The sequence below is a fragment of the Leopardus geoffroyi genome, chromosome D2 (assembly GCF_018350155.1).
Source record: "Leopardus geoffroyi isolate Oge1 chromosome D2, O.geoffroyi_Oge1_pat1.0, whole genome shotgun sequence".
NCBI classification, from domain to species: Eukaryota; Metazoa; Chordata; class Mammalia; order Carnivora; family Felidae; genus Leopardus; species Leopardus geoffroyi.
The window spans coordinates 41,746,587-41,769,439 of NC_059334.1; the positions used below are offsets into that span (position 1 = coordinate 41,746,587).

A 22,853-nucleotide genomic window follows, 5' to 3' on the forward strand; every position below is an offset into this window, starting at 1 on the left:
TGGTTTTGTAGAAAGTTGGTTATGATGTGCCTTTGCATAGTTTTCTTCATCTTTTGTGGGAATTGTTGAGCATCTTGATTTTATGGGCTTATTGTTTTCATTGAAATTTAAACATTGTTGGATATTTTGTTTTAAAATATTTTTCAGCCTTTCTCTAATTGGCAAGCGCCAATTATTTTCACATAGGTTATAAGCTTGATATGCAGCTTGAAGTGGCCCCACACTTTACTGATGCTTAGTTCTATTTTTAAAAATATTTTTCTGTTTTTGATATTTTCTACTGCTATTTATTCAGGTATTGAACTCTACTTTTTTCTTCTGCGATGGAATAGCTAATACATATTTAGTTCCATCCAGTGTATTTATCTCAGACATTGTAGTTTTCATCTCTCATTTGTTTTTGCATTTCCAGCAACCGCTTTTCTTCTCTGCCAGATATATAAAGCCTTGATCAACATTGTTTTTTGTATTTTTATCTTTTTTCTAAGTTATCTTAGGTAGAAGGGATAGATCTTTCCATGTTACTACATTTTGGCCAGTATCTCTCATCACATGTAAGTTGTGATTTTTGCCAAGTGATTTAAACCTTCAATTTTTGTGTCTTTAAAATGTTGATGGGGTGCCTGGGTGGCTCAGTCATTTAAGCATCCATCTCTTGGTTTTGGCACAGGTCATGATCTCACAGTTGGTAAGATCAAGCCCTACATCGGGCTTTGGGCTCACAGTGCCAAGCCTACTTGGGATTCTCTATCTCTCTCTCTCTGTCCCTTCCCTTCTCTCTCAATCTCTCTCTCTCTCTCTCCCTCTCTCTCTCTCTCTCTCTCTTTCTCTCTCTCAAAAATGAATAAATAAACTTTAAAATAAAATGGTGATAAAAGTTATATCTATCTCAAAGAATTATTTAAAAAATAAGGTAAACGTAAAGACAATTTAGTATATTATCTGATACATATTAATTAGTAAAGACTGGTATTAAAGCTAGGCAGTAATGCTTGGAGTCATGAGTTCATTGGAAGGAAGACCTTAGACTGAGGGGAAACATCCAGCCTGTGTAGTATGGGAAATAAGCAAGAGCTGAGCAGAATGCTAGATTATTAGGATCTTGGGCTCTTCGACTCAGCCCTGAAGCAAAATTCAGATAGGAATAGAATATGGGATTATAAGGCCAGTCCATGGCACAGCATCAGTAGTAAACAAATAGAAGCCATATAAGGGCCAGGTGCATGCACTTGACTTAGCACAGGCATGCTGCATGTCATTTCTGATTTGCCTATAGGAGAAGCTGCTTTAGCAGTAAGTGGGCTTGAGCCTTCAATTTGAAGATACCTGGGGCTACAAGTAAGAAAATAAGAGAAAGGCAGGGATTAAAAATAATCTCCCCTTAAAAAAATTATCTATTGTCTTCATTAACACTCATTTCCTTAACTGTTGTAATGATCTTACAGACAGTGAAACCCTAAATACGTTAGCTTTGGAGTAGGCAGAGATATGAGTAAGTCATGGAGACTTAGGGACCATCATCTTTCTGGTCTCAAAGCAATTATGCCTAGTCTGTAACTGCAAACCAAACACAATGACCTCAAGTACCTTTCTTTGTGTTCACATGATGGCTGGCATATACTAGATATGTTCTCTTACATAGGCTAACATATATAGCATGTGAATCATCATATGGTATGCTAGGGCTGCCATAACAAAATACCACAGACTGGGTGGCTTCGACAGCAGAAATTTATTTTCTCACAGTCCTGGAGGTTGGAAATCCAAGATTAAGGTGTTGGCAAGTTTGATTTCTCCAGAGGACTATCCTTGGCTTGAAGATGGCCACTTTGCTGTGTTTTCACATGGCCCATTCTCTACATGCATATATTTCCGATGTTTCTTCTTGTTGTAAGGACACTAATCTTGTTGAAACAGAGACTCACTCTTATGACCTCATTTAATCTTAATTACCTCCTTAGAGGACCAATCTGCAAATACAGTTACATTGGGGATTACAGATTCAACCTGTAAACTTGGGGATGGGATACAATTCAATCCATAACATGATATAAGCTTCTTTCTCCTGAACAAAGATCCCATATACATTTTCATGGAAGTCAGTAGTCTGGCTTAAAAGTTCATAAAAATGACATTTGCTAGGAGATAGGTCAGTATCTTCACTGGTATTTTAGACTAAGATCCTGTTTGGATATTTTTATCTTGTGTGTCCTCAAGGGGTAAGACCTTCAGCCAGCTAGACTCAGGAGTTAAATTCACGTTTTTTGGGTTTTTTTTTTTTTTTTCCTGATTGGTTGGTTGGCCAACCTCTGTCCAATCTATGAATATAAAGAAAGATAATTCATAGACCACCGGTCCTGTGGGCTCTAGTCAAATCTGTAAATAGATTGAATGAGGGTTTCTCAATTTCTGTTTATCTCACCATAGCTATAGGGTTAGGGGCCTGTAACTAGCCTTGGGGTGATTTTAGGAAGCTATGCCATGTGTAACCATCAGTGATTTTCACATAGATCTTCAGAGTGCCTGGCACATCATCACTCAAAAAAATCATTTGAGTAAATGAAAGAACAGATGACACTATTCAAGTGCTGGTGCCAGAAGGGAATATGTGGGAGCAGAGTAGAAATTGATGAGCCAGGAGTTTAAAGTTTGAATGTATTTATCCTTGAAGATTGCTTTAGCAATGTGTATTTTTGGAATTCTATAGATTCTGCTGTTGGCACTTGTTTGTCATGCTTTTTTGTAACTAATCCATCTTAAGAAATGAAAGAAAGTTCACCCAGACTGAAAACTGGAGCCATTTCCCTTGCCCCAAAAAGTATAGTTGTATAAAGCCGAGTGGACGATAAAGCAACTGGACAGCTGAGGGCCGTGTGGTCCCAGAGACGGCTGTTCCAGGAGCCTGGAAGGAAATGTCAGCTCTTTCCATTTTTACTGAGGTATTTTTAGAGTGGCTTCTTTTCTACTTGGCTAGTGTCAGGGTGCTACTTCATTGAGGAACTGCATTTTACTGAAAAACAAGCTTTAAAAAAAACAGAATTATTCCTCTAAGAGAAGAATTTATGTTAATCCTATATCCATCATGCTCTCTTATAAAAGTCTCACCTTTTCTGGGAGTATAGTTAATTCACATTTCTACTGTTTTTTTTTTTTTTTTCTTTCTTTTGTCTCAATCATCTAAAATAAAGGTAATTGATTAGTTTAGAGTTTTTTTTTTTTTAATGACTTGAAATTATATTTTAAGGGGCACATTATTAGTGGGATGGATTGAAAGGAAGACATTCTGAGTAGGAGTTAGAGAGTTTATGTCATATATTTCAGGAGCAAAGACGAGGCCATTTTTATATCTTTTGTCAAATCAAGAGTGACTCTAAAGAATGAGAGTAAGTTGATTGACCACATAGGAGAATCTGTTTTGTTCCTTCAGAGTAACCGTTCAGGTACATGACATTTTTGGCTCCAAAACCAAAGGTCTAATGTGCATTCACCTTGGCAATGTCACTTAGATCCCCTTCCAAATCTTTCCTTGCATGTTATTAGGTAAAACAGACTTCTGGAAGCCTAGATTGTTGGCCATGGACGCCTCACTATGGGTTAACCATTACAGGGAGCTGGAGACCTGAGCTCTTGGCTTCTGGCCCTGTGTGACCTGGCATCTGCAGCTATGGATTGTGGCCCAGCCACAGGTGTTCATCCTGAACCACACCTAGTCTCTGGAGTATACCTGAAGTATGGATTCCTCAGTCACTGTTCATTCTCTTCCTCCCCCTTCCTGTTGACATTTTTTATAGCTACAAAAAGTTTTGGCTATGGTTATTTTCCACTTATGGGATTGTTTCCTAAAAATTAATCTCTAGTGAGGAACACATTGTAGAAAAGTCCAGTTCCATTACCATTTTTTAAAGATAGTCCTTTCCTGGACTAACCCTATTTTATATTTTGCTTCACAAGAGAAAGTGGTCTCTGTGAAAGAAAAATCTGAAAATTATGAAGAAATTGAAAGAGAAGGGTCATTTACAATCACGTTTAGTTATACAACTCTTACTGTAAGCGTTGTTACTGTTTTGTTATATTTTTCCATCATGTTTGCCATACTTACCTCAATTTTTTCATGGTCATGATTATATAAAATGTTTCCATTTTTATTTTTTTATTTTCCTAACAGTGTATTATAACCAAGTTTATAATTCAGTTAACAGATGCTTCATAACATCACGTTTTAATAACTGAATAGAATACCACTCTGTGACTACAGTGTAATTTATTTAACCATCCTATTATTGGAAATGTGCATGGCTTTAATGTTCCCGCTCATATAGATAATATAACAATACATACTTTGGGACAAACCTGTTTTTCTATATTTAGGATAGTTTTCCCTAGGCAGATTCCATGTACAATTATTAGGGCAGAAATTAGATGTATGTCGAGGTTTTTTGATAAATAATGCTTTTCTACTCTGTTGTCCTGTCCCTGGCACCAGATCCTTGACTGCGGTTGCACGTTTATCCTTCTGGTTTCCCAAGCAGTCAGTGTAAATATACACCAACTTCATATCTGAAGTACCATAATCTAATTGGGGTTCTTGGCATAATGTATATTTCTCTTAAAATGGCATTGTTGACAGCCATCAGCTGATGTGATTGAGGGAATGAATTTGTTGCCTTCTCCTTCATTTCACATCCTGGCCCTGGCCATGCAGTGGCTCAATCTGTGTTTTCTACAAAACAACATCCCAAGCTTGTCTCTCTTGTTTCCAGGCCTCTGTATTTACTGCACAGTAATCTCATTATCTGCAGTGATTAGACTTGTATAATAGAATCTTAATCAACTGTGTTCTTAGAGCTCTAAAACTGGGCCCATTTCTATTTATTGCTGTCCTAGGGATTCAGCTCTGCTCCAGTACAGACGTGGCAAGATCCCTCCTGCCACTGCCTGGGCCCAGGAATACCTGCTGGCCTTGGTCAGTCTGTTCTTGCTTTGATCTCCAGCACCAACCCCTTTCAAGGCTCCCCTTCTCTCTTTTTTCTCTTGGCCTGGCACTCATGCAAGTCAAGGTGATTGTATAGGCTCCCCTAGCTTTTCATGAAAAAAGGAACCTGGTTGAATGCTATTTTTACCAGCTTCTGAATTGTGTGAAAGCCTTTGGTTCTCCGATACTTTCTAGACCACACAATTAACATTCCCCTATGGCTGTAGATCCATGGGTTTTCTTTTAACTCAGCATTTTCTAAACTATGCTACTGTGGAACTGAAATTTCAGTGAGACCCAGGAACAAAGGTTTCCATGGTCAAATAAGCTGTGAAATGTGCTTCCTAAATTCCTCTCTTGAAGATCAGCACTCACATTACCATATCCAAAGGGTTAGAGACATCAGAAAGAAAGAAAATGTTTTAACCTAATCATTCCCCACCAAAGACCTGGTTTTGTTTTTGTTTTCTTTTCGTATATTTTCTGGCACTACCCAGCAAAACTTTTCCTGAAAACCTTTTTGGGAGAGGCTCCCTTAAACCATTCAACCTATTTGTGGAGGTGGCTAAAAATAAATGTTCCCCACGACTGGAGCTGGAATGTGCACATGTTGCTGTTCCGCACTATGAGAAGCCCTTAAACATTTGGACAGTATGATCCCCACAGAGGACTGACCGGCTGCACTGCAGAAGGCAGCAAGCTGGACATAGGGAGTGTGTATGAGCAAAAGCAGACAGAGACCTCGGCCTGTGACCTCCGTGCTGCTCTGCTGGCAGAGAGCCATGCGAGTACTTAAGGCAGAGAAGTGCATGACTTTCACGGGTAGTCGTTTGCCTCCTGGTAGGAATGCTTGAGGTTTGATTTATCAGAACAATGTTCCTGTAAAGTTGTCTGTCACCCAAAGGGAATTGTAAGGATGCTTTAAGTGCCATAGAGGGATCATTGATTTCTTTGGAGCCATAGCGTTCATCCTTTCACAGCTGGGGAACTGCTTTGCTGTGAAATAGAATTTCAGTTGGATGCAGAATTAATCAGTTTTCACAGCTCTAATTTTTGACTAAGACACTGTGTCAGTGTGTTGGGTACATGCTGTGTTTGAGCCTGGAAGCCTACGCCTTGAATTTGTGTAGCATCGTGACACTGCCACCTGCCTATCGGATGTCGGTACCATGGGGAACAAGGGGACTGGGGAGCCAACGGTTTCTCTTTTGCCACTCTGTGTCCGCCTCTCAGCTTAAATCCAGGCATGATCTCTCACAGACATGTCTGGAAGGGACCTTCATGGCTCTTTAGTCCAATCCTTTACCCAGTGGAAGAGATCCCTTCAAAATGCCCGAGATTTGTGGCCAGCCCATCCTGTGCTTGCATACCTGCAATGATGGGACGTCTACCACCTTACAAGGCAGCCCAGTGTTACACTTGGAATCACATCTAGGCTTTGTGGAAGTTTTCACATTACCTTATCTCTTTACTGGCGTGAGATCAATATCACAGGGACAGTCACTTTTCTTATCTTTGATGGCTCTAATGTGATCAATTTGTGATATTTTGGTCTTGAATGCTTCGGAAGGCCATATATAGGGAAAAGCTGACTTTTGTGATCTAACACTTTCTGCCAAAATCCAGTCTCTTCAGGCAATTTTTAAATTAGAAAGATATGTATGTCTTCACAAGAAACAGAGTGAAGCAAACATAGGCGTTTATATTTGGTGTAATACCCTCACCCTAACAACAAAATGTTTTTCTTCTTATATAGGCAATCATATAGAAAGGATCAACAATCATGTTCTTTAACATAACTTTTCATTTTTCAAAATCCTCCTTGCATAAGGGATATAGTCTGTTTACAAGGAAGCTTTTAGTTTTACAGTAAAATCTGGTGGAAAGAACATATTCAGATATGTTTTTGATCAAAATATATTCCTGCCTTTGCTTCAAGGGGATAGAAAAGATGAGTAAATCATGGCCCCTGCCCTCAAGGAGCTCATGATCTTCCCATTGGGAAGGCACGAATAAGAAATACCCACAAAAATAGCTGGCACTCGAGACAGACTGATGCATGTTATAATACAGATAGCAGCAGCATGCTGAGGAAGCAGAGAGGAAGCCAAGGTTAATGCCAGGTAGAAGGATTGGAGAAAAGTGCACAGCTGAACTGACTCTGAGTTGTGTGTGGTGAAATGGATGGAATTTCAAAAGGCAGAACCTAATGGGAGAATACTGCAACATGGAGGCATTTCCTAGAACGTTTCAGTGCAGAGGAGAGAGACCTTTCCAAACTGTTAACAGTATTCTCCAAGGACATTTTCTCTGGCATTGTGTGTGACCACTGTATCCAGAGTTAATGTTTGGGGGATTCATGTCTTTATTTTGTTGGTAGGATAGTTTTAAATAAATATTTCATAGTGTAGCAATTTGAGTTTCTGGGATCTTCTCAACACCTAACCAGAATTTCTATAGGTAGGCCTTCCTGGTTCATATTTGTACCCTGCATTGATTCTTAATTTTGGGTGGGGTCTCAGTCTTTTTCCTCTTTCCCTCTGTGGAATATGTCTTGACCCAGACAGGGAGGGAGAAGAGAAAAACAACAACAGGTTTTTGGATGGCTCCCTTCATTCTGCCTTGCTGAATACACTAGAAGGGAAAAATTGAGGAATGATGGGCCCTTCAATCTGCAGAGTGTAGACAAGAGTTCCTGCATGGCCAGAAGTGTAGCTAAAGGTAGTGGTCTCTCGATATGGACATGCTCCATGAGCATTTACATTCATTCATTGTATCTTTCCCCAAGCTTGGAAGAAGTATATGCTGTGTATCGGGACTTGCCCTTTCAAAATTTGCAGTCTAGTGAAGGAGAGAGAAACATGTAAACTAGCATTTATAAAGCGGTATGATAAGGGCTGTGTCAAAGGCAATGTGGAATGCTTTGTTTTTGAGGGCAGATAAGCGAGACTGCAATATAATAGTTCAAGAAGATGTGCCTGGGCCAAGCAAGAATAAGGAGGGGTGAAGGGGGGAGGACTTCTTTTTATTAATTATGGGCATTCAGTGAGTGATTTTGTAAAGAAATTAGCACATTCATTTACCTCGATTAGGTTTACTTTGCAGTTAATTACACTGAATGACCTTGGGATAAGTGTTTGATTCACTCTTAATATGGGATGGACACCAATCACACTGATGCACGAGTGTGCTTTGCAGTGAAGATACAGAGGAGTCTGTGTTTGAGTAATGATAGCCATCCAGTCTCGCTAGATCCTGGAAGTTTTTCAGGCATCTAAAGGAATAATTTGCATTTCTTCTTAAATTCTCAATAAAAATTAATTCAAGCCTACTTTATATGAAAGTATACATTTTGAAAGAGCTCTACCAATAAATCCAACAAAAGGATGATATCACAGCCCTAAGGAAGAACCAACGTTTATTGAACACATGCTATGTGTTCTACTTGCATTAGTTTATTGAATACTCACAAAAACTTAACTGATGAGTTTATGTTGGTTACCTGCTCACAATTTTATTATCCATGACATCCCCTTCTAACTGAATTCCAGTTTTGCTATGACCATCAGTCTGCTCTACTCACCATATGGGCAGGTACTTTACTAAACCACTCAGAGGAATGCTTGGCCCCATGCTGGAGACTAAGAGTGGGCAGGCAGGTGATGCAATTTTATGCAACATTATGTCTAGATGTGATGCCTAAAATCATGGAAGCTACTTGTGACGAGGGAGCCTAGCATAAGGATAAAGCCAGTGATAGCTGAGCCAAATGACTCCTGGATCCCTGAGGATCCCATTAAGCTACTGAATTAGACAATGTAGGAACCACTTCTTATTAAGTGAGATAATGTTATTTTCCTTCTGCATGAAACCACTTTGAGTTGACTTTTTTGTTTTTTGTTTTTTGGTATTCTCAGCCAAGAATCACACTAATTGACACAAGTAGATACTTTCATTATCCGTCTTTTACAGATAAGGAAACTGAGGAAACTTAAATAAGTTAAGTAACCTCTCCAAGATCATACAGCTAGTTTAGTATCAGAACTGGGATCAAAATCAAGTCTGTCTTACTCCAAAACCTAGTGCTGAGTTTTTGACTGTGCCTCTCTTGCATATGTATATTTATTTGAAATATATACCACCAAAGCACTTAATGTCAAGCATTTCTAATAGTTCAGATATATCAAATACATAATTTATAAGAAAGCCACCATCCCCAATCTTTTATATTAGGTGTTGGCAACTTTCTCTGTAAAGGGTCAGTTGGTAAATATTTTAGAATTTGCAGGTCACGTGGTCTCTGTCACAGCTACTTAACTAATTATACCTCAAGAGCAGCCATACAAATGAACTTAGCTATGTTCCTATACAACTTTATTTACAAAAACAGGTTGTAGCCAAGATTTGGCCCATGGGCCACTTTTCTGACCCCTGTTCTATATGAACTAAATCTGATTATTAGTTAAGGCTCACCAGCTAGGATGGATGAAAGTGGATGTTACTAGGTTTGGACAAGAAAAAGTACAGCAGAAAGAAGAGAAGATATGGAGTACCAGTGTGGGAAGGACAGAGACGATCCCCCCTTTGCCAGATCTTAAGGTGTCGTCTGGGTGATTATGTATCTACTTTGCAGTACTGATTGGGAAACAACTCAAGCCAACATGGAGGGACAGTCTCTCTTGATCCACCACTATGGAAGCAAAATTTAGAGGGTTGCTAGCCTCTTATCTGTACTTTATTTGGAATCTCTGTTAAAAATTCCAAACTGTCTCAGCACTGCTTTCAAAAACCACCATTTTCCCTAGTACCTAAATTATTGAATGATCGACAAACACTTTAATACATAGCAGCTCTTTCTGCAAATGGAGAGATAAGGGTCAGAAATGAACAGATGATTATAGTTATTTGATTTCGGCTTTAATTGCTTTCCAACGGGCACAGAGAATGGACCAATTTTCTCAAAACAATATTTGTTCTGAAACAGAGGTTTGGGAGTAAAGTTTTGTCAATAATGCAAGGAGCTTTGGGGAAGTACACGATGGGTTTTTCTTCCCTTTTCTCTAATGGTTTGCAATGTGTGTTCCCTTTCTTTCAAAGACACAGCATAAAATCGACTGTGATTTTTATTTGCAGAATCTAAAATATTGAGCTATATCTGCCTCCTTTTACCTATGAATAAACTGGAAATTCAAAAGGGGGAATGTAAAAATCCAAGATTGAAGACAGGGAAGGAAAGTTTTCACTCCTCCCACCCTCTAGCAACCCCTGATTTACATTGTCTCCATGGATTTGCCTAATGTAGACATTTCATATGAGTGGAATCGTATGATATATACCCTTATGTCTAGTTTCTTCCACTAAGCATAACACTTTCAAGTTTCATCCAGGCTGCAGCATATATCAGTACTTTACTATTGTTATTGGTGAATAATATCCCATTGTCTGGACAAACCACATATTTTTATCTATACATCACTTGGTGCTTCCATGTTTGGTCCACAGATAATGCTTCTTAAAACATTCACATGTACAAGTATGAATATTTGTTTGGCATGAAAATTTGTTTTTGATTCTCTTAGGTTATACATATAAGAGTGGAATTGCTGGTTCATCTGTTTAACATCTTGAAAAACTGCTAAACTGTTTTCCAAAGCCACTGCACCATTTTCCTTTCCTACCAGCAGGGTATGTGGTTTCCAGCTTCTTCACATTCCCCTTGCCAACAGTCATTATTGTCCATTCTGGTGGGGGATGAAGTGGTATTTCACTATGGTTTTGATTTTTATTTCCATGATGACTAATGCTGTTGAACATTCTTTCATATATATATATATATATATATATATATATATATATATATGTATATATATATATATATATATATTTATTCTTTGGAGAAGTTCTTAATCAAATGGAGAGTTTTAAAGAAGAAAATACATGAGATAAAATTAATATTTACCAGTAGTCAATAATGCATTACATGCATTGGGCACTTTCAACTCTTATGAAAATGAATAACAAATAATATTATAATCATATTTTATAAATAAAATTTAGAAAAATTAAGGACTTGCTGAAAAGCAGGTGGACATGGTTGAGCCACAAGAGTCAAACAAGATTGATCGATCTTTCCTTTGTTCCATGAGTATTCTAACAATCCAGCTCTTGTCTATATTGCCTCAGATTGGTAAGACAGCGATGAATGAATGAAACATGTTTCCCTATCTTCTCTGGCAAAAGACAAAAACATAAACAACACCTTCTGAAGAATAATGCAGAAAAGTCTCAATTGTTTTCCCTAGATCCAAGTGATAGTAGAGTTGTGGGGTGTGCACTTATAACAACATCTTTTTTTTTTTTTTTTTGGTAATTGGTGGAGCCATTTCACTCTTCACTCATCCAGTTTCTTTAGTAGCAAATGGGAAATCTACAAGCTGCCCTGAGATGAATATCTTTATATTTGAAATTCTGTAACCCTATCCAGTCTCCAAACAAGCACTAAGAAGACCACAAATTCTGGCTGTTATGAGTACGTTTGCCACCCTTCCCCTGCCCAGCACTGAGCAGAGTGGACTGGGCACCTGACAGTGACACATACCTAGTAGTTCCTGGGAGACTGTCACATGCCTTATGATCTCAGAGCTGAGTTCCTCAGTTCTACCCCAGGAACTAGTACAGTACCCAAGGGTCTTATAGTATACGTTCAATGATAGATTGTTAAATTGATAAGTGATTTTAATTGACATTATGCAGAGACACTGCAGAATTGGATATTAGGGGATGCTTAAATAAATAGATGTTGACTCAATTAGTAGAAGGTAAAGAAGGGAAAAAAGTGTTTTGTGCCCAACTCTTGACAAGATCCACTACAGAGCAATGTTCCTTTTTCTCATTTAGGCTTCAGGAAACCCTATGAATTAAATGTTTTTATGTGTTCAGTCTACCAGTGCTCAAAATGCCAATAAGCAGCAAAATTGGAAGGCAAAGCTCCATTTGCAATCACACATTAAAGCATTGGGTTGGATACTTAAGCCTAGGTGGACTAGTTCCCGCATCCCAAGGCAAAAGCACTGAGTTCCAATACGGTACAAAGAAACAAGGCTTTCCCCCTTGTGCTTGGTATGTACTACATGTAGTTGTGAAGAAGGTGAGTGGGGGAACCGAAGAGGAGACTTTTTAAAGCAGAGCAATGAATGATGTGTAGGAGATTTAGGGAAAATGCCTATTCCCTAAATGGGTTGCTAAAATGATAAATGGCACTGTGACTGAATGAATTTTAGTTTGTCCGTTGTGAACAGATGTGGCATTTTAAGGGTTAACACTGCATTATTGATTTCCTATATCTATTTAGTCAGCACTTCTCTTTACCCACCCCACCCCCCTTTTTTTTAAGTGTGGATATGTTGAAGTTCATGTGTCTTACACTTCCAGGGGCTCTTTTCACTTTTAGCGTGTTTCTGCTGTCCCTTCCTGTCTTCTTGGTCCTGATCCATTGGCCGCATGTTTGAATTTCCTCTCCTTCTTGTGCAGTCTTCTCTTTGCCATGCTTTCTAGGAATTTGTATCTGTTCCACCTCACTTAACATTTCTTTATCTTCTCTTGTGCATGTAGCACTCTGCTAGCTAGCGTGGGGGCTGCAGATACAAGACAGCTTGAAGACATAGTCCTTGTACTTGAAGAACCATGAGTTCGTTTTTCCCAGTCCTTTAATACAATTTTCATAATTTCTGCAGTCAGCCAGCGTGAGTACCCACTAAAGTCTTTGACATTTTCTTTGAGAGGTTTCTCTTAATTGACTTTTCTTCACACCCAGAGTTATAGACAAAAGAACTAAAGGATGATGGAGGTGGTGGTTGGAGTAGGGGTCAGGATTGAAGGCATTCTGCTAGGTAAAATAAGTCAGAAATACAGGCACTCTACGATCTCACCTAAATGTGGAATATAAAGAGCCAAACTCATAAAAACAGAGTAGAAGGGTGGTTATAATCTCAGTCTCTCCAAGGATCCGAAAGCAGCAGTAAGGTGGGTCTAGTTCCCACCTCAGCTCACTCCCCAAGTCCTTCTTATGTAGAAATGACTGGAGTACTAAGCCACTGTTGACAGAGCTGCTCTCTCTTTGAACTCTGTTCAAACAATTGAGCTGGTGAGCAAATAAATAAGCTGGGGTTCAGACCCATGCCTGCAATGCCCATATGGCTGCAATGCCTGTGACTTTATCATGACCCATATAGAGAAAGAAGTGCTTGAATTTCTGAACATGAAAATAAAGGCCCTCACCAAGAGCCAGAGATAGTAAGGGGAAAAAATAAGATTTTAAATAAGTGAAGTGGATGATGTTCATTTTTATGAAGAAATTTGGAAAATCGTGTCAATGTTTAGACATTATTTCAAAGCCATAATGACATGAAAAATAAATTTGAAAGAGGCCGTAATAGAAATTCCCAGCATCAAGTACTGTCTTTGTTTTAGTTTTTGTACCCACCTACCTTCTCCCAGTGCCTGCCTCACTCAGTGTTTCATTGTGTGCTCAGATCGACGTGTGAGAAGATGAATGGATTACTGAAAAATAACGCTTCCTGATTGCTCTTACACTCACTCATAATAGAGTAGCTAATGGAATTTGGTAAGGAGAGGCTTGAATATGCACACCTTTAGAGAGTCCAAGACTTAGAGCAGGTGGAATGCAGAATGCTGAAGAATGTGCATTTCTGGGTGTCATTCTTGCCTTTCCATTTTCTAGCTGTGAAATCCTAACAATATTGCATGGTCCCTCTGTGTTTCAGCTCTTCTGCAAAATGAAAATAATACTTATATTTGAACGATAGATTTATTCAAGCATTATAATCACATGTTGACTTCTAAGGTTGCTGTTTACCCTAAGATTGTCTAGTTTCAGTTGTTACAGCTAGGATAGCTAAAGACAGATTTCCACAGTGAGAAGGTCTGATATACAGCAGTGTGCTTTGTTAATTGTATCAACTGTTAAAGTGTTGTAGTTGTTTTATTCTAGTTGGTAAATAACCACTGCTCACAGCCCCCTGCATGAAGTCACTCCATGACATCCAAGATGCCCTGCACCAGGGTTTCTGAACTTCCTCGGTATTAATACAGAAGCCAAGGAATTAAGATCAGCCTTGTAGCCATCCTACTCCTCACCTTCCATGTGAATCGCCAAATACTGGCAATTCTACTTCATAAATCTTTCTTTTTTTTTTTTTTTTTTTAATTTTTTTTTTTTTCAACGTTTATTTATTTTTGGGACAGAGAGAGACAGAGCACGAACGGGGGAGGGGCAGAGAGAGAGGGAGACACAGAATCGGAAACAGGCTCCAGGCTCTGAGCCATCAGCCCAGAGCCCGACGCGGGGCTCGAACTCACGGACCGCGAGATCGTGACCTGGCTGAAGTCGGACGCTTAACCGACTGCGCCACCCAGGCGCCCCCATAAATCTTTCTTAAATCTACCACTTCTTCCCATCATATCTCACCTGGATTATGCCTTAAAGGCCTGCCTGTAAATGCTACCCTCCAAATGAATTATCTGCATTATAACCAGACAGGAGATGAAGACTGTATGATGGTCCCCTTTTAGTCTCTTTCCCTGCTTTTGCAAGAGGACTAAAGGAGAGCTTGTCACTGACACAGAAGCAATTGTCACTTACGTAACGTTGTTAGAAGAGGGAGGTAGGTATACTTGGATGTTTTATGCAAAGTGGCCTTATCATCTGTCTGGTGCCAAACAGAGTCACAGAGTACTTGGTGGACTATCGTGTGCTCATTTGGAGACATTACAGTCTGGCTGCCAGAGGGATCATTTCCCATTTTGTCAGACATTCCCTTACTTACACATGAGCAGTAGCACTGGAAATTACAAATAGCATTATAACTGCATTATAAATTCCAATACCATCAGCCAAGGAAAGAACATGACCCTTTGTGGGTGATTGGCCAATCTCAATTTCCAAAACAAAAGAGTGCTGAGATTGTTTGGGCGAGGCCTTTCAAGCTTCTCTGCTTGAGAAGCATAGAGACCTCTGCTAACAGATTTCAGGTCCCTGCCTATCTTCTAATTCAGGTGCATCAGGGAATTTTAATGAGATGCCATTTTAGACCTAAGTCACTCAGCTCTCCTTTCCACATTATGTTCCCTAAGCGACCTTTTACTGGGATTTGATTTCCTGTGCCTTTCAAGATGGGACTGTGTCCATGCTGGGAACAATGTCCCAATGTCTGCAACTCTTTATTTCCCGGATGCACCTTGCAACAGCCTCCCATCCGGTCTCCCTGAATTCCACCGAGAGGCCTCTGTAAGTCAACACCTGTTGACACACCCACCTTGATAGCACACCAGAGCTTTCTAAAACTCCCCTTGTGTTCTCATTATACAGAATTACAGAGCACTTTCTTAGTTGTTTCCCCACACGTGCCAAACACAGAAGGCTCCCTGGGACATCCCTGTCCTGTCTCCGTCTCATATTCCTTGGGCTCCAATTACACTGGACAAAAGCAGGTCCCTCTAGGACTCTGTGACTTGATATATGCTGTTCCTTTGACCTATCCATGCCAACAGGTGCCCACAGACGAATCATTTATAGTTGTTTTAAGCCTATGTGAGATGTGAGCTCCTCCTACTGAAGTCTTCCCCAAATCCTCAAGTTAGAAGTAGCTGTTGGCATTCAGTACGTCTTCATTTCTGCCTCTAAGAGCTTTCTGATCACTCAGAATCACAATGTAACTGTTTACATGCCTGCTCCCCACCCTTTTCCTAAACTCGGTTTTGAATTCCTAGGGACCTGGCAAGGCCATCTCTATATTCCTAGAATTTATCTCAGGGCTTGACACGTAGTAGATGCTTAATGCGTGCTTTCTGAGTATTATAATAGTTATAACAATAATGGCTATACCAACATCACTGCACATGCATATCTTTAGCCTGATAAGGTAAACACCACCTTGTAGCTCCATACCTGTAATAATGTGTTTAGAGATAGATGATAAAAGAAAAAAAAATGTATCTATACTTATGGGAATGGACCTGAGGTTCACTGCTGAAGATCAGAGTACTTTTTTTTTATGTTCATGTGAACATGTTCAAGTTCGTATGTTCAAGTGAAAAGTAAATAGATACCTTTAGTAAACATTTATATTTTGTTTACTCAAGAACTTTCTCCCAGATTCAAATCCCTTACCTGTCAAATGTTCACAGAGATGATATTCAAAATATTTAATACACAGTATGGAAATGATGGGACTAATCAGAATAAATCTACCCATAGCTGGAGCAGAGTCAGTGGGATCAATGGTATGACTAGTTGAGTCTGAGAAGCAGTTTGTGGAGGAAGAATAGGTTTGGGGAGAAAGAGCAAGACTTGGGCCTTCTACAAGTTTATTTTTAGTTGCCTTTGAGATATCCATCAGGAAGAAAAAGGCAGGTTGAGTTCAGAAAAACCAGTGGACTAGAGGGATGACTTTGAGAGTTATTGACATGTAAGTGATATCAGACAGGATCACCCAAAGTGGCTGGATCTCAGAGAATTACCCGGAAAGCTGGTTAACAGAGCACCCCACCATGCACTTCCAGTTTCTGATGCAGTAAGTTTCGGATGGGACTCATAAATTATTACTAATACATTCCCAGATAATGCTGATGCTGCTGGTCATGGGACCACTCCTGAAGTAGCACTCACCGGGGAATATGTAAAAATGGTGGGGGGGGGGAAGGTTTGTAGGAAGCAGTATAGTGGAAGAGGTCAGGCTGCATTGGTTTGAGTCCAGAAGCTACCAGATAAGAGATGTGTGACCTTGGGCCAATGATATAACTCTCTAAGACTTAATTTCTACATTTGTAAAATAAAGTAAATAATAGCATATATTCATAATGTTTTTTCCTAAAGTTTATTTATTTATTGAGAGAGAGAACATGCGTGCATGAGCAGGGGAGGGGCAGAGAGAGGGAGAAGAGAGAGGATAGGATCCCAAGCAGGTTCCATGCTGTCAGCACAGAGCCAGATGTAGGGCTCGATCCCACCAACTGTGAGATCTATGACTTGAGCCGAAATCAAGAGTAGGAGGCTTAAACACTGAGCCACCCAGGTGTCCCTATAGTGCTATTTAAAGCCCCCCCCCCCAAAAAAAATAGCTAATGGAAAATTCTTAGCACAGTGCAGAATATATGTTTGGAATTATTTGAAGACTAGTTCTTAAGCCATCTGGCTTTTAAGTTACAGGAGACAGGTGGCAAAGACGAAAAAGCAAGAGGAACTTCAACATTATGTGATAACATGGAAGCCAGTGAAAGAGGTGGGAGTGGTTAAGAGTGTTAGGTACTTCTGAGAGTTCAGAGAAGATGAGAAAAAATATGTAAACATCCATTGGATTTAGAGGTAGCTGGTGATATAGACAAACCATTTCAGTGGAGTGACATGTGGGGCAGAGATGGTGCCTATCAGAAGCCCAAGGACTTGTGACAAGACAAGGGCCTTGGTGACAGAAGCTGCTATTACAATTATTATAGCTGAAAGCGGTTTGTATAGGCATGTGTATGCATGCAGGTAGAAGGAAATATATTCAGCTGTAGGATAAACTGTGAATTCCCAAATAAATGCAATCCCATTGAACAAGCTATGTCTCATGCAGGCTTATTTAGGCTGGTGCAGTTTTTAGAAACAAGATTTCAAACAGTAAGGTGGCAGGTATGTAATGCAAATTTAATAAGGGTCCTTTCTACATTTGCTATGGGAGTTGATGGCTCTGGGATGCATCAGCAACTGTCAGTCCTCACGGCAGCCCCATGACTCCATTGAACTTTCAGATTCCTTGCCCCACACTCTCCATTTCTCCCATGCCAGCAAAATGAACAATGTCTGGTCTCTGGCAGCAGGAAGAAAGCTATCTTTGCCTCTTGCCAGTTGAGGAATGGTTTGTTTCCCTTTCAGACACTACTGCATTCTTACAATTTTCCTTGACCATTAAATATTTTATAATTTTTTTTAATGTTGATTTATTTTTGAGAGAGACAGAGCATGAGCAGGGAAGGGGCAGAGAGAGACGGAGACACAGAATCCAAAGCAGGTTCCAGGCTCTGAGCTGTCAGCACAGAGCCCGTTGTGGGGCTCGAACCCTTATGACATGCCCGATAAGTGGCAGATTTCAACCGGAAATGGTAATGTATGACCGTAGGTTTCGTTTACAGCGTTCCCACGGAAGACTCTGCTGGATCCATGACCATATTACGTGGATTCTAGTCTGGAAAGGTATTTTGCTACTCCTAAAAGCTTTTGGATTGCATCTTAACTTTTCTTTGAAAATTCTCATGAACTCAGTGGGGAAGGCAAAAACCGCTGGATGACTGCGACATTTGCAAGCCAGGAGTGTGCAGAATGTGTGTAGGGTTTATGCTGTACGTCATCATTTCCCTTCCCTGGGTGTTTTTGTTCTTCATATCTAGAATTCCTTTTCCTGTGCCGATTAAATCATGCCCATTCAAGACCCAGCTCCAATGCCAACCCTTTGGGAAGCCTTTAGAGATAACTATAGCTTGAATTTGGCTCTCCCTTTATTTTGATTATCTACTGCAATTATTATCTGTAATAGTCTATTTAGCACTCTTATTCCTGCAACAAAATCTGTGTTCCCACAGTGTGCAGTGTTGTGCTGGCAACAAAGAAAGCCTCAATAAGTAATATTCAGGTTCAACTTACTACTTAAGGGGGAAAATCATTGTTTTATTTCATTAAAAAATTAACTTTCATTGCAAAATCTGCAGGGATTTCTGTTTCCCAGCCTTACATTTTCTTCCCATTTTTCCTTTAATGAATTAACCACCACTCCTTCCCACTGTGCGTTTAATTACTGTACTGATTGCTTACTATGTATGCTACATGGTGTGGAAAGAATACAAAACTTAAAAGCAAAGCACTCTCCCTGACCTCCCTGGGGATAGAGACCAAAACCCATAAAAATATAAGAAAATACATTAAACTACATATAACAAGTGCCAGATGAGTGGTCTGGACAATTATACAGCTCCTGCAGTCCCAAGGGAATGGACACTAGTTCCTCATGCCAGCACCTACACTTTCCTGGCCTGAGACCTTGAGCTTTGGTCATGGTGCTTGGAAGGCCCATCCTTAGCACCGTCTCTGTTCATCGTAAGCTTGGATTCCTTTGTCCTCTCTTTTAGACTATCTTCGCTAATTTTTTTTTTTCTCCTCCCATCTCCTCTTCCCATGGAGTGGATTTTTTCCCCTCTTCTCATCAGTTTCTATACACTTTATCTACATTGCTTTTGGGGCTCTTCTTGAGTCCTAACTTCTAAACATTTATTCATATGGTGTTTTTCTTTTATGGAAAGCATGTACACTTTTCCACACAGAACGTTCAGAAAAAATGCTCATGTATGAAAAGGTTCATCTCTGTGTCAAGCCATCTGTAAGACTTTGGATCAGAGATGTGAAGACCTGCTCTGTCCCCTCAGGACCTCATGGCCTGGTCAGTTGGGAGATTCACGGGCTAATGCAGTGGAGAGAATGTCTGAGAAGGAGGTATGCTGCAGTAAGAGAGAGCCTTGAAACACAAATGGGAATTCATGGGGATAGTAGGCCCCTCCCATATTAGTTTACTTACCTGGACCTTTGTCCATATGATTTTTGAAGACAGTCTAAAGCTCTATAATAGATGTATTTATCAGGTTACCTTCCTAGAAACAGAAGAATGCCCTTTGAATTTTAATTTTTTTAATGTTTATTTACTTTTGAGATAGAGAGAGAGAGACAGAGCATGAGCAGGGGAGGGGCAGAGAGAGAAGGAGACACAGAATCTGAAGCAGGCTCCAGGCTCTAGGCTGTCAGCACAGAGCCCGACACAGGACTCGAACTCAAAGACTGTGAGATCATGACCTGAGCCGAAGTCGGATGCTTAACCGACTGAGTCACCCAGGCTCCCCTGAATTTTAAATACATGACAAAATAGTACCATATACTATACCCAGCTTAGTGTACTAGACCATTTTAAATATATAAACAGGTTCCAAAAATGTTGGGTAAGTTTATAGATGAGAGTTCTATACCTGATTGTTAAGGTGTCCCAAGATTATTTAGGGCCATGAGAGTTTGGAGTTAGATCATATCCATTATGTCATTCACCTAAATGTCCCATATTTCCTCTTCAGAACAAAATACTCATCTGGGTATATTAAAGCACACTGTATCACCTTAGGGCACAGAAAGAAAATAAACTAGTACACTCATTTTATTTTTATGTTGTTTGCATTTGTGTTCTATTTTTAAAAAAATTTTTTTAATGTTTATTGTTTTTGAGAGAGACAGAGAGAGAGAGAGAGAGAGAGAGAGAGAGAGAGAGAGAGAGCATGAATGGGGGAGGGGCAGAGAGAGAGAGGGAGACACAGAATCTGAAGCAGGCTCTAGGCTCTGAGCTGTCAGCATAGAGCCCAACACAGGGTTTGAACTCTCGAATGGTGAGATCATGACCTGAGCCAAAGTCAGACTCTTAACCAACTAAGCCACCCAGACACCTCCATTTATGTTCTATTTTAGATGTTTGTAATATATTTTGTATGTAAAACAACCAAATATGTACATACAAGCACTTATAAGCAGATATATAAATATTGGAGAGTGTTGTCCAAAATTATTATTGTGTCTTTGTTGAGCTGTGTTTGGTTATGAGTGATAGAAAGCCTAATAGTGATTAGACACTGTTTACTTATTTACTTTATTTACTACTTTATAAAAGTGTGTAGGTGGTCTTAGAGTTAGTGTAACAGCCTAGTGATTCCATTAAGAATTTTTTTTAATGTTTCCATTGACATATTTGGCATGATGCCTTCAAAGTGTAAAATTTTTACCTCATGGTGAGTTTTATTTACTTTGCCCAATGCCTATGTGATTTTAGGTGAGTAGTGATGTATGAATACTGTATAGTGGAATGTTTGTGTAAATTCTAAGGTTTCAAATTTATTGATGATTGCAGTTTACAGATAGAAAGATCAAGTCTAGCATTCTGTTATTTCTTATTATATTAAGATATTAAAAATATTTAACAGTGGTGTTTTATTGAATCCAGTCATTGTAAAGGTATTAGTATGTGTAGTTATGTCAATTTTTGGATTCTCTAAGCTATGGAAACAAAAGACCTGAGTACATCTTAAATCTGACATCTCTGCTCTCCCACCTTGGGCTTTGCAGAGGTGTTTCCTTGGGTCTCTGATCCTCTGTAATGTGCTGATAGATGATAACGTGATGGGGATGGCAGTTGGTAGAATGGGGAGGTAACCACTGGAGACAGCAGTTGTCAGATGGAAACTAATTGATTGTAATTGCTTTGCCATTGTATTGCTCTTGGAGTCTGTAGCTTGTTAAAACCACTGATTATAAAATAAGGACCTCACTTTTTATGCTGTAGGTTATGTTAATGAAAAGCTGTTCTTAGAAGAATGATCAGTGAATATCAATAAATGGATAATAAGAAATTAAAGGAAAACTTAACTAACTGATCATGAGTTAATATACTTCAGCAGGCAGAGTAGCAATCAACTGTGTGGTGTTCCATAGTGAATATTTTGTTCAGAGCTCTTGAATTTTAAATATTTCCCATAGAAAGAGAGATTGATTCTGTGTAACTATTTATTGCATACTGTCTTGAATAACAGATCTTCTCTGTAGAGGAGATCTCCTGGAAAAGGGAAAATGTGTCTGTTTTGCAGAGCCTTTATTTCGTGCCAAGGAATTAACAGACAGATATTTGAAGTGGAAAAATCAATTCCTTTTGTACCACCAAAAAAGGATATTAGAAGTGGGATTTTCAATGCTTACAGTATATGAGCAGTATATGAGTGAGGATTTATGTGAGTCTGAGGGCAATGTTTGTTTTTCCAATATTCCTCAATATTGAAGTAGGTATACTAAAATGGTAACATTGATGTGAAATTATATCTAACTGTTGTAAGATATGCACTAACTTTTATATGATTGTAATGTCTTTAATGATATATCTTTTACTGATGGCATTTGAACTGTTAGTAGTGTTCCAATGATCAGATTTATTGAAGATATTTTGAGCACTAATTGTGATTCATGGCTCATCCTCTGACCTTAAAAAACTCACAGACTAAAGGAACAGATAAACGTTTGAACACATGGCTCCTTGCAGCATTGAATGTTGAATGCAGTGATGTGAGTGATAAAAGGTGCTAGGGAGACAAAATGGGAGAATGATGTAAGCTCTGAAGGATTTTGGATGTTTTCCAGCAAAGAAAAAGATGGTCCAGGAAGAAAGAACAATGTGAAGCTCCTGGTGTTTGGGGAAATAGAAACATAATTGGAAATTAAGTTGTGTCTTAAGGTACAGGAAGATGACACTAGAGGGCAAAATTCCTCGTGGCCTATATCTTTCACTGAGGAATTTGGAGTTATTATGGGAATTGGACCCACTGAGGATTTTTAGACGTGTGAAGGAGATGAGCAGATTTCCTTTGAGGACAATCACTTTCTCCTCAGTTTGGATAATAACAGGAAGAGGCTCATAGTGAGTTCCAGTAACTAAATTGGTACAATAACCCATGCTATTGAGCATTATTATTAATCTAGGTCTATGAAAAGGAAACTAAAGGAGCTTAAATGCAGAATCATTTCTTCATCTTTGACTTTTTAAATATATTTTTTCTCGAATCGGTAGGATTGGTGCTAATACATTAGTTGCTTAGAAGTCTGAAATTAGAAAGTCTCTACATGTGATAACAGAGTCTGTGTCCAGTAGGTAGCACATACTTATGGCTAGTTTCATATTTGGAAAGAGGATGTAGACATACAGCTTAACTTAAAACTGTAAGTAATTGCAATTTTAAAAATCAATGTTTACAACAA

At 39.2% G+C, this 22,853-nt stretch overlaps 1 protein-coding gene across 10 annotated transcripts in view; it reads left to right on the forward strand.

The window, feature by feature from the left end:
* The window catches only part of NRG3 (neuregulin 3), a 1,060,953-nt gene that overhangs the window by 451,371 nt on the left and 586,729 nt on the right, over positions 1-22,853 (forward strand). The gene's annotated exons all lie outside the window — the stretch shown is intronic.